This window comes from Crocuta crocuta, unplaced genomic scaffold (genome assembly GCF_008692635.1).
Source record: "Crocuta crocuta isolate KB4526 unplaced genomic scaffold, BGI_CrCroc_1.0 scaffold300, whole genome shotgun sequence".
Taxonomy (NCBI): Eukaryota; Metazoa; Chordata; class Mammalia; order Carnivora; family Hyaenidae; genus Crocuta; species Crocuta crocuta.
This window is the reverse complement of record NW_027533266.1, coordinates 410,017-425,110: the sequence shown is the minus strand read 5'-3', so window position 1 is coordinate 425,110 and position 15,094 is coordinate 410,017. Positions and strand designations below refer to the sequence as shown.

Below are 15,094 nucleotides of genomic sequence, written 5' to 3'. Positions count from 1 at the left end.
GTTGATTAAAGAAAAAGTCTTATATCAAAGCAAGACTTGCAGATGACATATTTGATATCAAGTTACAAAAATTTAACTTCCCAGAAATAATTTAACAATTAAGAGAGAAATTCCACTTTTTCCTACACAAGAGTGTATATATTAGCCATGAAAAATAGGGCTAGAGGCTCCTGGGTGGTTCAGTCAGCTAAGCTACTGACTCTTGTTTTCAGCTCAGGTCATGATCTCACAGTTCGTGAAACTGAGCCCCATATCAGGCTCTGTGCTGGTAGTGCAGAGCCTGCTTGGGATCTCTCTCCCTCTCCCTCTCTCTTTCTCTTTCTTAAAATAAATAAATAAACATTGAAAAAATTGGTCTAAATCTGCCTAAGCACATGGACAATCATTTCACTCATATCCAAATGTGGTAATAAATATGAAGAAAATGTTCAAATCAGAAAATATATTAGGACACATGGTACCAATCAACTACCACAATCACAAAAGAATAAACATGTACCTTCAGTAAATGTATTGACAGGTCTAAATAATGTAACTTTTTTTTGCATCTGTTGCATACTAATGATATTTGAATGTCATGGCTACAGAGATAGTGAAGCAATCCCAGTTCAACTGTGAGAAATGTTTCTGAAAACTCTAGCAAATATTTTATTGACAAGATTGAAACTCTATAGGAAATGTAAAACTAAACGTTTAAATATCGCTAATAAGCCTGTGAAATCCATTACAAATATGATGTTCTTTCATTTAAAAGAAAAGCCAAGTGTTACCTGATGCTAAGGAATTGGAGGTCTCCCCCAACTTTTTTCTTTATGCCATTTTAGAAATAATGACACTTTAGTGGACTGAATAAGTACTGCCCCATAATTAATTTTAAATGCAGTTATGCAGGGGCACCTGGGTGGCTTAGTCGGTTAAGTGTCCGACTTTCGCTTAGGTCATGATCTCACGGTTCGTGGGTTCGAGCCCCGTGTCGGGCTCTGTGCTGACTGCCAGCTCGGAGCCTGGAGCCTGTTTCAGTCTGTGACTCCCTCTCTCTCTGACCCTCCCCTGCTCATACTGTCTCTCTCTCTCTCTCCCAGAAATAAATAAAACATTAAAAAAAAATTAAAAAAAAATGCAGTTATGCAACTCAATGTATTTGATTTGGAAACATGACTTTTAAAATTACCAATACAGGACTTTTCAGCTTTCACTTAGGATGTAGAAAACTAGAAGTAACATCATCCTCACCTGTTGGAAAACACCATGCCAGGAGCAACAACAACAAAGGGATAATACAATCAGCAAATCCACAACTTTTCTTGAATGCCCCTTCCCAAGAAACTAAGATCATAGGCCATGTAACTAACACAAAATCTATGGAAAGACAAGTACCTTCAGGACAAATGAAAATCAAGCACTTGCTTACATGAGACAGATACCACTGGACATCTGTAAGAAGAATTCAGCTAAAATTCTTAACAAATTTCTTTAGGTGGAATATGAACTAGTGCCAAAATAAAGAACTGAGAAGAAGGGTGTAGACACAAAGGGACTCCACACCCACCTATGCTCAAGGACCTCTGCAGGCACTCAAGAAAAATATTAATGACAGTACTGAGAAACCATCCCTTGTGATATAGACCTAGAGGAGGTGACCAGCAGCCTTTGGGGGAATCATCTTCACTATCTCTATTATACACTAAAGTTTTAACCTACTGGGGAAAGAGGAATTAGAGAATCATTGAGAGCATTCTTCCAATTCCCCACCTCCATCCCACCTGCCCCCTGAGCCCCTGTACCCAGAACAAAGTGCCTACTTAAGACTCAGCCTTAGAGGGGTGCTGGGTGGCTCAGTTGGTTGGGCTTCTGACTTTGGCTCAGGTCATGATCTCACAGCTTGTGGGTTCAAGCCCCACATCAGCCTCTGTGCTGACAGCTCAGAGCCTGGAGCCTGCCTCATATTCTGTGTCTCCCTCTCTCTTTGTCCCACCCCCACCCCCCGGCAGCTCACACACTCTCTCCAGAATAAACATTTAAAAACATTGAACATTTTAAAAATGTTATACATTGAAAAAATAAAACATTAAAATTATACATTAAAAAAATTAAAGACTCATACTTAGAAAGCCCCTGTCCAACTGTTACCCTTCCCCACCACCAAGTCAATAAGCACTGACAGATGACAGTTCTCTACTTCTGGGAGAAGGAACAAGAACATGTTCTCTGAGGAAAAGCACCAAGGAAAGACCTAGTGCTCAGAGGGGAGCAGACACTGAGGAAGTATGGGGAAAAGACACACCTGTAATAAGCAATCCTAAACTTAGAGTACCACTAGAGACATTTGAAANTCCTTTGGGTTGACTTAACATCTACCCTGACACACACACACACACACACACACACACACACACCTGGAACAATTAATATTAGCTGGGGTTAATCAGAAACTAGACAGAAGTAAAGTCTTTCACATTTAATTTTTCATATCAGAAGATCATAGTTGAAGAGTAGGGAAATTGCTGAGTTTTTGGCAATAAACAAAGCAGATAGTATATTTTTCTTAATGAATATTTAATTTTTGTGTGAACTATCGCTGAACAAGAGGCCAGGATTACTAATACCAGTGCCATTTTTCTTATACATGTTATTTCCTTAAAAATCTTAAAATGATTATTATATTAAGTAGTATTGGTTTGTTGACTACTTTAAAAGTTGATATAAACTGAAAAATAAATAACAATGATAAAGGAAAGATTGGTATATGCAGATCCGTATTCACTTTATTGCATAACGGTACTTATAACAGAGATTACCCATTTGTGCTGGTTTGGCTGATATTCCAAATACATGAGCAATCTTTCCAGGATTTGTTGACTAGTTTTTTGCTGTCGTTTTATATATGCTATCTCAGAGATAGAAATGAGATATATAGCAGTCTGTTAGCATCCTAGAAAATTAAGAAGAACATAGTAAATAGGTGTAAAATAGGAAAAATTTCTCATTAGACTAGTTTAGTATCAGAATCCAGTTTAATCTTGTCTGTTTTACCATAAAACTAATATTTGTTGTCTTCCCTCGTGACCCACTTCCTACATTGAGGAACTTATAGAGTAGTGACAAAACACACACACACACACACACACCACCACCACCACCACCACCACCAATCACCACCACCACCATCATCATCACGAGGCCATGTGGTAAAGCACCAAAAGAGAAATGTACACACTACTTTGAAAGCATAAAAATCATGACAACTAATCCAGCTGTAGGTTGAAGGTAAAATAGGAAGAAGGTGGCTTATTTGAGAAGACTTCCTGAATGTCTGATGTGAGTTAAATTCTGAAAAGTACATTCAGGAAGGAAAAAGGAAAGGAAAGGAAAGGAAAGGAAAGGAAAGGAAAGGAAAGGAAAGGAAAGGAAAGGAAAGGAAAAGAAAGGAAAGGAAAGGAAAGGAAGGGAAAGAAAAATGTCCGATGTGAGTTAAATTCTGAAAAGTACATTCAGGAAGGAAAAAGGAAAGGAAAGGAAAGGAAAGGAAAGGAAAGGAAAGGAAAGGAAAGGAATGGAAAGGAATGGAAAGGAAAGGAAAGGAAAGGAAAAGAAAAGAAAGGAAAAGAAAGGAAAGCAAAGAAAAGAAAAGAAAGGAAAATAAAAGAAAGGAAAAGAAAAAGAATTACTCTTCTCAAGTTGAACTAATAGAAAGGGAGAGGAAGATATGAGAGGGAGAGGAAAGGAAAGGAAAGGAAAGGAAAGGAAAGGAAAGGAAAGGAAAGGAAAGGAAAGGAAAAGAAAAGAAAGGAAAAGAAAAAGAATTACTCTTCTCAAGTTGATCTAATAGAAAGGGAGAGGAAGATATGATTCGCATGTGATTTCTTAAAGGTGAGTCATAAAAACAGCAGAATGCCCTTGCTTCTCTCTTGATTCATGAATTTAAATGACAGACTGGGATGGACATTCAATGGTAACTTCAGCATAAAATAATTAAAATGAAACAAAATATATCAAATTCTTTCACACTTAGTAAAATATGTCTCGTGAAACTTTTTTATTCAGTTAGGAGTGTGTGAGTGTGAGTGTGTGTGTGTGTACTCAGTGTCTATAAATATATTTCTTACTAAGTTTTGTTTTCAGAAGTTTGAAAATCAAAGTCCCAGTCTGCCTTTGCTTTAAGCTTTGACATTGGAACAAACCTGTTTTTTCCCACTAAAGGCTATTCTTTAAATCAGATATTTTACACTGGGTAGCAGAGTGGTAAAATCAGAGATGAGGAATTGGGGACCACCCAACTTTATGGTCAACTTTGATCTGAGTTTAATTAGACCAAGAATATTTTTAATTCCCCAGATTCCCAAGAAGCTTATTGCAAATCATCAGCCAGTAATAGAGCAATCTCTTGCCTATTTTACTATTGCTCCCTAGACCTCTATTTGTTTTGGGTACTTCCCAAGCAGAAAAGTAGCTGAAAGAAGGCCAATATGTGGTGTTTCTGTATCTGCCTTTTGTGTGTTGTCATAATGTAATGACTGAATGGGTAAAACTGAGGTCATTAAGGAAGTAATCTTTTGTATTCTTTGATTAAGGGATTTCTTAGAACTTTTCCTCTATATCAGATCAGTTCATCCATAATATACACATTCGTTTCCCCCCAAAATTATTATTTAATATCCCCAGCATAGAAAATAAAAGCAAAAAGATAAAACAATTTACTGTCCCTATAGACAACAAAAAAGAATAACATTGTTGTTGTTTACTGGCTAGAACAATACATTATGCTTATCTTCACCATAACCCTGCAATAATGGGATTATTAATTTTATGTGAAAGATAAAGATATCCAGATTTAGAAAGTTTAAATAACTGGTACTGAGTCAAGAACTTTTAATGACATAGTAAAAGTATCTAAGGTAGATCAGTAAACCCCAAACCCATGATGGCACGTTGATGCTTGTATTTTTAAGCTAATTATTTATTTAAGATGGTTGTGTTTTTTATTTATATCTATGCTTCTTAATAAATAAAGGTGTTTGTGATGTCATATGAAATCACATTTTACCAGTTTTCAGTTACTTATAAAGAGGAAACAATGAAGTGAATTCTTTATGTTTATATTTAATGAGAAAAATAAGCAATTGAGTTACTTTAAGACTAAAATTGATGTAAAATACATATAATATTAGTTTTTTAATATGAATTTTAGTTTGTAATACCCATATTTTTCTATTTATCATTACTAAAATGTGATCCTCTTCAACTTTGGCAATTCCACTGCATGACTTAGAATTTATATTTGGGGTAGTAGTGCTACAAGGCTATGCTGTCAATTAATACAGCCCTGAACATTAAGTATGTTTTTGAAACTGAAATTGAGATCAGAGAGACTTGTTTTTTATGTATCTATCATTTTTTCTAATTAAAGCAAGTGTTTTAGTGAATGATTATATATAAATACATATTTTTTCTACATAAATGAAATACCAATTTAAAACAAGATTGTCGGCAAATGTAAAAATCTTAGGAATTTTAACTTGCTTCTCATTATCTAGCTTTAATTTTTTTACTTCCAGTATAAGTTTTTATGTAACATAATCAGTTTTCAGGCACCCAAGCTTTTGATTTTAGATTTTTTTTTGAAATTCTCATGCTCAGGAATTCTGAGAGTTTTAATCTCTAGACCTGATTCCCATCTGTAAGGGTATATTAGAACATAAGGCTCTCAGTTACTAATCTCCTAATACTTCTCTGTAAATTTATTATTAACTCTCTTGTTTCCCCAGCTCAGCTCTGGTGTAGTCATTGAAACATTTACTTATAACCATGATTCTTACAGTGTCTAAGAATAACACGAGAATCACAAATGCCTTGTAAACAGAGATTCTGCTACAGGGACTCTGATACCAGAATCATAAATATGCATTTCAAAAATCTTCCAAGTGCTTTGATACAGGCCTTGGGCTTCTCTTTGAGAAACATTACCTAATCCCTTGCTCCCAAACACTACAGTGTAGACCACTGCTGCCAGGCTTGGGAGCTAGCTCACAGTTCAGACCAGGTCTTGCCTCTTGTTTCTGGACCCAGCCTCCTCACAAATCCCATGATTCTTTATCTGATCTCTACAAATGTCTCTTAACTAAGAATAAATGAATTAAGGTAAGTTGAGGTTTTCTTCACTGTGTTCTTTTTCCGAAATGCAGTAAAAACTAACAAACTAACTAATTAACTAACTAGATCATCATCCAAAATACAATTTTATCAGCCTCTCTTTTTACTCAACATTTATTGAAACAAAAAACAAGAAATTTATCTCTTCTTCATTTCCCAAACCCCTTTATTTATAATGCTTTAGGTAATGGAGAGATTCCCTAGACACTTTTTCAGCAGTACAAGTCGATTTTACACATATTGAAAACTGTTTATTTTCTTCCTTTTCTCTAAGTAAGCACTTGCAGTATCAACCTGACTGAAGTTGATAGCAATTACTTTTTTAAATGGATGAAAACTGTTTTTGGACAATTTCATATATTTTCTACACAACTTTAAGCAATTATGCAAAACTGTGCACTTTCTCAAACATACCTAATATTAGATTCATATATGTTATATTCACCAGATATATAAATATGCATAGCACTATTGTAAATACACTGGTATTACTAGAAATCAATTTTACGACTTAAAACAGGAAGAAAGTAACAGTGGAAAGGCACTAAGATTTTGGTCTGATACCTATATTTTCAGTTTCTTACAATTTAAGCCAGTTTCATCATTTTGGATTCTGTTTCTTCATACTGAAATAGAGTGTAGTTGGAAGTGTAAAACCACTGCTAATGAAAAATATTACATTTTTGTTTCAGTGTTTTTTTTCCCCTTAGACTCGACATTTGTTTTTTCTTGCTATCAAAGATAGCATAATTAAGATAAGTGAGAAAATTATCTCTCTATTACTCCATTCCACTTAGTGATGTGGGCTGAGGTAAAGATAAAAATTCCAAAGTTTTGCCAGATCTTATGTATGCTGAACAATTGGAACCAGAATAGATAAATATATCTGTTTGCTAGAGTTCATTAATCATTAGCTACATGAAGAGAGTTTGTGAGCCAAGAATTAAACAGACATTTACATTTTCTTTATAAGAAAGGATATAAGAAATTGAGTTTCCAAAGGTATTACCTTAAGGAAGAAGATATAAGTGAAAGAGAAGAAGGTGAAACAGAGAAAGTAAGAGCAAGCAACCAGAACAACATGGGATAAAGAGACATTCACCGTGAACAGAGCAGGAATGACCAAAGGACTTTCAAAAGCAAGGTTGCCTAATGTTCTATTTTAAGTTTCTGCTGTATAATATCTTTTATCTATTGTTTTCAAGGTTTCCATATGGCAGGTAAATACAGCAAGCCTGTATTTTCTTCTTCAAAATGATTGCAGAACACAAAGAAGTTCCAATATAGGCTATAAGCTATAATACAATGAACAGTTAGAAAGTATTTGTAATTTGAAGGGCCATAACTAGGAGACATACAAACTTTCTGAAAATTCTAGTTATTGAGGTAGAGAGGCTCTGGGGTTTCCCATATATGTTATGTGAATTTGAATAATTTTCATTCCAATAAAACTAAAAATATAAACTGAGGAACTGGGGATCTCCGGGTAACTGTTGGTGTTATGGATTTAACAATACCTACTGCCTATTTTACAGGGCTTGCAGTGCAGCTTATACAACATATTGTTTATGAATCTATGTTGCACTCTATACGATTGAGGTCATACACAAGCATATTTAGAAAGTCATTGAAAAAGCATAAAAGCAACATGATTTTAAAGACTGTGGAAAACAACCAGGCAAATACATTTTAATCACAAAACACATTCTAATCAATTAAATTTAAATTTTAGTGTCATATTTTCTTATTCTGTGATGTTAATAATTTTCTACATTAATTTAGAAAAAATGTCATGATTTAGGAAGATGAGAATTAAAATGCATAGAAGAATTTACAAAGAACTAGCATGAGTTCAAGGGAGCTCTAATAACTGTTTTTTTTTTTCCTTTAAATCCCAAAACAGCTTTAAATCAGCTAGAATCAGGGGCACCTGGGTGGCTCAGTGGATTAAACATCTGACTCTTGATTTCAGCTCAGGTCATGATTTCATGGTTCATGAGTTTGAGTCTCACATGGGGCTCATGCTGAGTGTGAAGCCTTCTTAGGATTCTCTCTTTCCCCCTCTGCTCCTCTTATCCACTCGCAGTCTCCCTCTGTCTCAAAAAAAGAACAACAACAACAACAAAACTCTGTAAAATAACAGTGATAGCAAAACTAAAATAAATTAATTTTCAGTGACTTAAAAGAAGACATTGATTTGTTGCTGCTGCAATACTGATTGAATGTATGTCAGATTGGATGGACAGGTCATGTACCATGATGTGAAGTACAACTCTCTTGACAGATCATTCATCTTTAAACATATACATTCATAGTTTTCAAATGGACCAAAATAGGTTGCATATTACTTTGTTAATCCAAACATTTTGATTAAGTGAACTTTTGATGCTACCGCAGTAAAATGACCTTCAAAAATTATAATAAACTTTTAAAAGAGGATGTTGAATATTTTAAAAGAGTTAAAGTCAAAGGAGAGAAATTTTTAAGTAAATACTTTGAGTTCTCAATACTTTATTTGAGAATAAAAATAGAAGTGAGATTTAATAAAAGAAAAATATCTAAAAAGCATGATAAAGCAAGATGAAACTTATGTGTTTATTAGAGCTGCAAATAGTAATTTAAAAAAGTTAAAGAGATTCAAATTATTGTAAAGCTGATATAAATTAGTTCAAAATCGACTTGAACTAAAAATTAAAGTCATAGGGGCTCCTGGGTGGCTCAGTCGGTTAAGTGTCTGACTTCGGCTCAGGTCACGATCTCACGGCTCATGGGTTCAAGCCCCATTTCGGGTTCTGTGCTGGCAGCTCAGAGCCTGGAGCCTGCTTCGAATTCTGTGTCTCCCTCTTTCTCTGCCCTTCCCTTTCTCACGCTCTGTCTCAAAAATAAATAAAAACTAAAAAAAATGAAAATCATAGAAATATTTAGTAGAGAGAAAATTATAATGTAGTTTACATTTATACATTTGAACATTTTATGTTTCTTTTTGGCATGCTATGAATCTCATTATAATTTTAGTGGTTTATTCTTTCAAATTGTAATTAATTTCCCCATTATGTATACATACAGACAGATAGATTCGCATATAGAAATATACTCGTAACTCAAAAATGAAGATTTGTAACCTCCTCATCTTGTCACCTCTGACTAATGAGCAATAATAACTCTAATGTGGATATGGCATCATTGTCAAGTTTGGCAAGAAAAAGCTTATTATGGTGCTAGAAGTGTTAGAAAAAAATTGTTTTTCTACATTAAAGCATGTTTTACAGGTTTGACAATGATTTGAAGGAGAAATTACTCCTTATTAAAGATACATCCCACAAGTAAAGGACGAGGTTAAATACCAAACTCTTTTGCTGATCTCTCTAATAAAGACCCTCAAACTGCAATATTAAAGGAGATAGAGAAAAGAATCACAATACTTAAAGCAAGATGGGCTATGTGGGAGAAACCAACAAGAAGCTCCTCTCAATCAAGGGACTATGCTTCCTTAAAGACGCTTCTGATCCATCTGGAATCACACTTCTTCCGCTTCCCATTATAGTCTTTAGGAGGGGCAAGAAAGTGCAGTGACAATGTGGCTCTGGCTCCAGCTATCCTGGCTTTGAATCCTGATTCTAGCCATGGAGTAACCAAGACACTGAATTGTATGTGCATGATATAGGGTCTAAAATTAGATACTGACCTAACTTTTAGTGTCCATGTATTCAGGACTAGATCATGAAATTACATATATGCATGTTTTATTCATTTTTATATCTTCTGCATTGAGCACAATAAATAAGCTATTTTCATTGATGGCCAAAAAGAAGAGAAAGAGACAGAAAGAGGTAGAGGGTGGGAGAGAAGAGCCCAGCTAAGTCTATTTTGGTTGTAAAGATCTCTCCTCTGGCTGCTGAAGAGTTGGCATAAAAATTGGGTTAGGGTGGAGGTGCTGGGTGGCTCAGTCAGTTAAGTCTCCAGAGTTAAGCCTCTGACTTCCTCTCAGGTCATGATCTCTCAGTTCATGAGTTTCAGCCCTGCATTGGAATCTGTGATGAGAGCTCAGAGTCTGGAGCCTGCTTCAGATTCCATGTCTCCCTCTCTCTATGCCTCTCACTCTCTGTGTCTCTCTCTGTCAAAAGTAAACATTTAAAAAAAAAAAAAAACCTGTGTCATCAGAGAGCCTGATGTAGGGCTCAGCTCATGAACTGAGAAATTATGACCTGAGCTGAAGTCAGAGGCTTAACTGACTGAGCCACCCAGTGTCCCTGAATTTTCTTTAATTGGGTTAGGGGATGATTCTGCATAGATTAGCATGAAAATAAACCTATGGACATTAAAACATTGAGAATCCATGTCCTCAATTTAGGATTCACATATTGACCTCTAGAGCTAATTGACAGATACAAAAGGTCTTTAGCTAAGACTAAAATACACTTTGTCTTAGAGTTTTCAGTTAAAAAAATTATACTTAAAGATAAAAATGACTTCGAACTTTTAGACTTCAAGAAAAGAAGATATCGAGAATTAAAACAAAAAGTTTCCACAGGAAAAAAACAGAAAAACAAAATTTCTCAAAAAGTAGTTCTTATAAAGAGAGCACATATGAACCAGTTTGGATTTTTTTCCATTCAAAAAATCTTTCAAGGATTTATGTAGAATTATTAAGAACAGAAGGACTCTAGTGCCGGAGGCCGGCTCCGGCAGGTCCAGGGGTCCCTGAAGGATGGACGGTGTTGGCGAGGGAGGGATGAGAGAGTCACGAGAACCTTTCTGGTCACCAGGCAGGCATCTCTGCTCTGGGACTCAACTTTATTTATAATTAAGTGTTTGGGGGGGATGGCACAGAAGTGGTATTTGCCTTAGACAATGATTTCTGCTGACGAATTTCTTTGATATGTAAGAATTTCCCAGAACATAGATTTGTAGAATACTCCTGCATAACCTTTATCAATACTGATTGAGGTAGGTGATGTAGATGCTTATCCTATGGGGAAGGAAGGTATCTTTAGCTAAAAACAATGTTTTTAGCATAAAAAGGGTGAAGTTAGTTCTTTGTGAGCAGGGGTCAATAGCTTGTTTCCTTAAGGAGAAGTATTAAGAAAAACAGGTCTTTCAGGTCTTTCAGGCAACACAATGTTTGCTCCCATAATCACAAAAGAAGAAGTTCCTCAATAGGTCCCTTCACAGGGTGCAATCAGCATATTCAAGGCCAGAATAAGTCACTTCTAATACTGATCAACAAAGATGCCTTGGGGGTTAGTGTTCCAAGCAGAAACAATTGGGTGGGGGTGGACATCTGTCACCATCTGATTGGTAAGAGTCTTTGCAACTTATCTTAACCTCATAGGGAGTTCTTTCTCAACCTATGAGCTCAGAAACGACACCCAACACTCTAGAACTTTGAAAATGTGACAGAATTGACAATATGGGATGTAATTTCAAGATGGAAAATTCTTAAGTTCAGTCCAAAGGAACATATCTCCTATGAAAAGAAAAGGTGTGACTTATTCAAATTATATAGTGGTGTTTGAAAAATTTGAAGCAATTTGAAATTAACCTGGATGGCTATGGATCCTCTGAATATCAGTGAAGACATGCTTATTTATTTTCTTTGTTTTTTTCTTCCTTCCTTCCTTTTTCATTCTTTCATTTAGTCACTCAACAGCAAACATGAATTAAGGGTACTATTCTAGGTCCAGGAGTGATAAAATTTAGGAAGTTAAAAACAGGTCTTCAAAGAACACAGTTTAGTAAAGTAGAAAAAATATTATGAAGAATTGTTCAAATATAAAACAATATTAATGTAGAAGATGGATGGAATAATTGATTCACCCAAGGATAAGAAAAGGAATTAGACAGTAAAGTCAATATAGGAGGATTTTTAAGAAACTTGAGCCAAAAGAAGAAATTCTGGGGTGCCTGGGTGGCTTGGATGGTTAAACACCTGAGTCATGATTTCAACTTTGTTCATGATCTTACAATTCATGTTCTTGAGCCCTGCACTGGGCTCCATGTTGACAGTGTGGAGCCTGATTGGAATTCTCTCTTTCTCTCTCCCTCTCTCTGCCTCTGCTCCCCTCTCTCTTCCTTTCACTCTCTCTCTCTCAAAACAAATAAACTTAAAAAAAAAAAAGGAATTTCACAGCTAGAAAAACAAATGAAATCTTTTTAGCCATAGAAATAGTATATTCTTTATACTGAAAGAAACCACATAATAAATCATAATACTGACTTTTAAAAGTCTTTAATACAAGTTAAATAAATCTGTTTTCTAAGGAGAGATAAACTTTATTCTGACTTTCTTCTTGAATTGAGTAGTAATTAATCACCTTGATGTTGACTGATTGTTTTATGGGTGCATCTATTTCAGTTTTTCTCCCAGTCTTAAGGTGTAGTGTTTATTCCTAGGTAGGAGAAATTAATTTTAACATATGTCCCTTCCTCAAAGTTTGTGGCCTTATGTGTTTTCAACTAACAGACCATACTGTAACAGCTCATTCACACTGATATGGCATTAAAGTACAACAATGCCTTCTAGTTTCTGAAATCTCTAGTCAGTATTTTATCCCCTCCACTGTTCTGTTCTACTGAGCAACTTAAAGTTGTACCATGTACTTTTCAAATTTACAGCTCAGGAACAAAAAAAAAAAAAAGAGTGATATTTGTATATGTATTTCTGTGTCCCTTCTTTACAGTTCATTTCTCTATTGGTTGTGTTCCTGAAATCACAGTCTGATGCAATTAAATTGCAATGTCTCTCAGAAACAGTAAAACTTTTGGTTTTTACTTGCACTCCACTGTCCCACACCATGATTTGGAAATAACATTAAGGTGAGAATGAACATTAATATATCATGTTTCCTTTTTTCAAATACTATAGCCCCTCAAGTCCTATGTGCATTGGTTGTTCACCAATGCCTTCCAAATGTGGTTGTACGTAAATTAATTTAGGTTATTCAGTTGTCTTTCTGCAAAAGACAATCTATTAGCATGTTGGTGGGCGGTGGAAGAGAATGGCATGTTCTTTGATCTGCTCAAAGCTTAAGCTCTTACGTGGGCATTGTGAACCTGGATTAGAAGGTGTGGACTTCAAAAATATTTCTCACCCTCCTTCAATCACAATACTGGGCCTAGTGTGTATCCTTGTCTTTTGTCCATGAGTGATGATTGTTTTTATTTTCTAAATCCTTCTTCCAGCTGCACTGGGTTTCCACCAATGTCCTCAGACTGGTATTGGAGTCCATCCCCTGAAGATGAAGGCAGCTGTTAATTAAGAGAGACAGGTCTATGTAGATGTTAGGTATTGGGTTCCGTTCCCCACCCTAGCTGCAACGGTTTTCGCAACGGATTTTGTTTTGTGTTAGCGACAATATAAATAAGCCAGGGCAGATTTCAGCAATGGCTACTGTTCCCCCCTCAGTCAGTAAATCAGGAGATCTCTCTATAGACTGCCCCTGATCCACTCTGTAATATTCCAGTCGGCTTCCTGGAGAAAACATTTGCAAAAGATTGAGAACTCCTGTGTCTATCACTTCCAGAGTCATACTCTCATACTAGCTCACACTTGGTCTTTAGAAACTCATTAACTTTTTCTAGTTTAATCATCCTATTGCCTTGTTTGGCTTCAGATAGTATCTGCCTCAGGGAATCAAATATTCTGGTCTTTTTCCTCCCTAAAGTTACCTTTTTCTTCGCAATTTTTTGGTATAAGTTTGCCTTGCAACTTTAGTTGTCTAATGAATTCAAGAAAGTTGTTAATTCACAGTTAATCTGGTTGTGAGACTTTCCATCTCTATCCTTCTTTGAGCTGTTAACCAGAACCCAGAATATATTGTTCTTTAAGCCCCTCCTAACGTGAGATGAAACATACTTTACATATATAGTAATGAAAATATATTAAAAATGGGAAATAAGATTTAAAAATACTTTTTTATTAGGAAAATTATAAATTATATTTACTTTCACACTGGTGATATTCAAAATTACCTTTAAATTTTAATCTATTTTTCTTCTTTAACATACTGTCCTAAATAAACAATGTTGATTTTGAGTAACCTCAGACTTACCTACTGGAACACTCTACCCACCCTCCTTGGTCCAGGTTATGTGGACAATTGGATTACAATCTGAAGTATAACTCTATGTATGCCTTGGTTAAAAAGACATAAGATATTAAGGATTGAAATGATCTTAGAGATAAGATCAAGAGCTTTTAATCAAGACATATGTTAGTTGTAAAATCATGTTTCTGGATATTTCTGAAATATTCTGAGGAATGAGTTAATACATTTTATTAAATATACAAAGATATTATTGCCTTATGATTATTAAATTCCATTGATGAGGCTCTATATCATAAAGATTATATCATATTATCTATCTATCTATCTCTCTATCTACCTTCTGTCTCTATTATATACACCTAGAGAAATTATCCTGCTGCTCAGTTTTATTCCTGTAACTAACTTTTAGAACTTGGACTCTAAATATCCTTTCAAAAAATCAAGAGAAAAGAAAAATATGAAAGCCGGGTTTTCTATGCCTGAATTGTGTGTTAATTGATTTTGCACTATTGATTGGTTTTCTAAGACATTAAATCATCACCACTAATAATTCTGGTAAATTTATTCATTACATAAGTGAAATACTTTCCTATAAGTCAAACTTTTGTAATTTGAGAGTATCTAATACTTATTCACCTTTCTATTTTGTTAATGTAATAAATAGCTATATTATGATGAAGCTTTGTAAAGATACTCAAGTGGCTACTTTGAAAGGATTTTTATTCATAAAAGAAAAAAACATTTAATAATATTCAAAATTAGTAAATACCTGAAGATTTGCTAGAAATTTTTGTTGGCCAGATTATTTTTATAAGAACAAAATATATGAGACAAGCACATGAATCATAGTAAAATATATTTTAAAAGGCAAATAGGAATAAAAGCTAAAATAAAGC

At 34.9% G+C, this 15,094-nt stretch overlaps 1 long non-coding RNA gene across 1 annotated transcript in view; it reads left to right on the top strand.

Annotated features, from left to right (window-relative positions):
* The first annotated feature begins 11,567 nt into the window (after positions 1 to 11,567).
* Positions 11,568 to 15,094, top strand: part of LOC144217998 (uncharacterized) — a 28,662-nt gene continuing 25,135 nt past the window's right edge. Inside the window, exon 1 of the long non-coding RNA XR_013331018.1 lies at positions 11,568 to 11,632. This is a non-coding gene — a long non-coding RNA (uncharacterized LOC144217998). The remainder of the gene's footprint in view (positions 11,633 to 15,094) is intronic.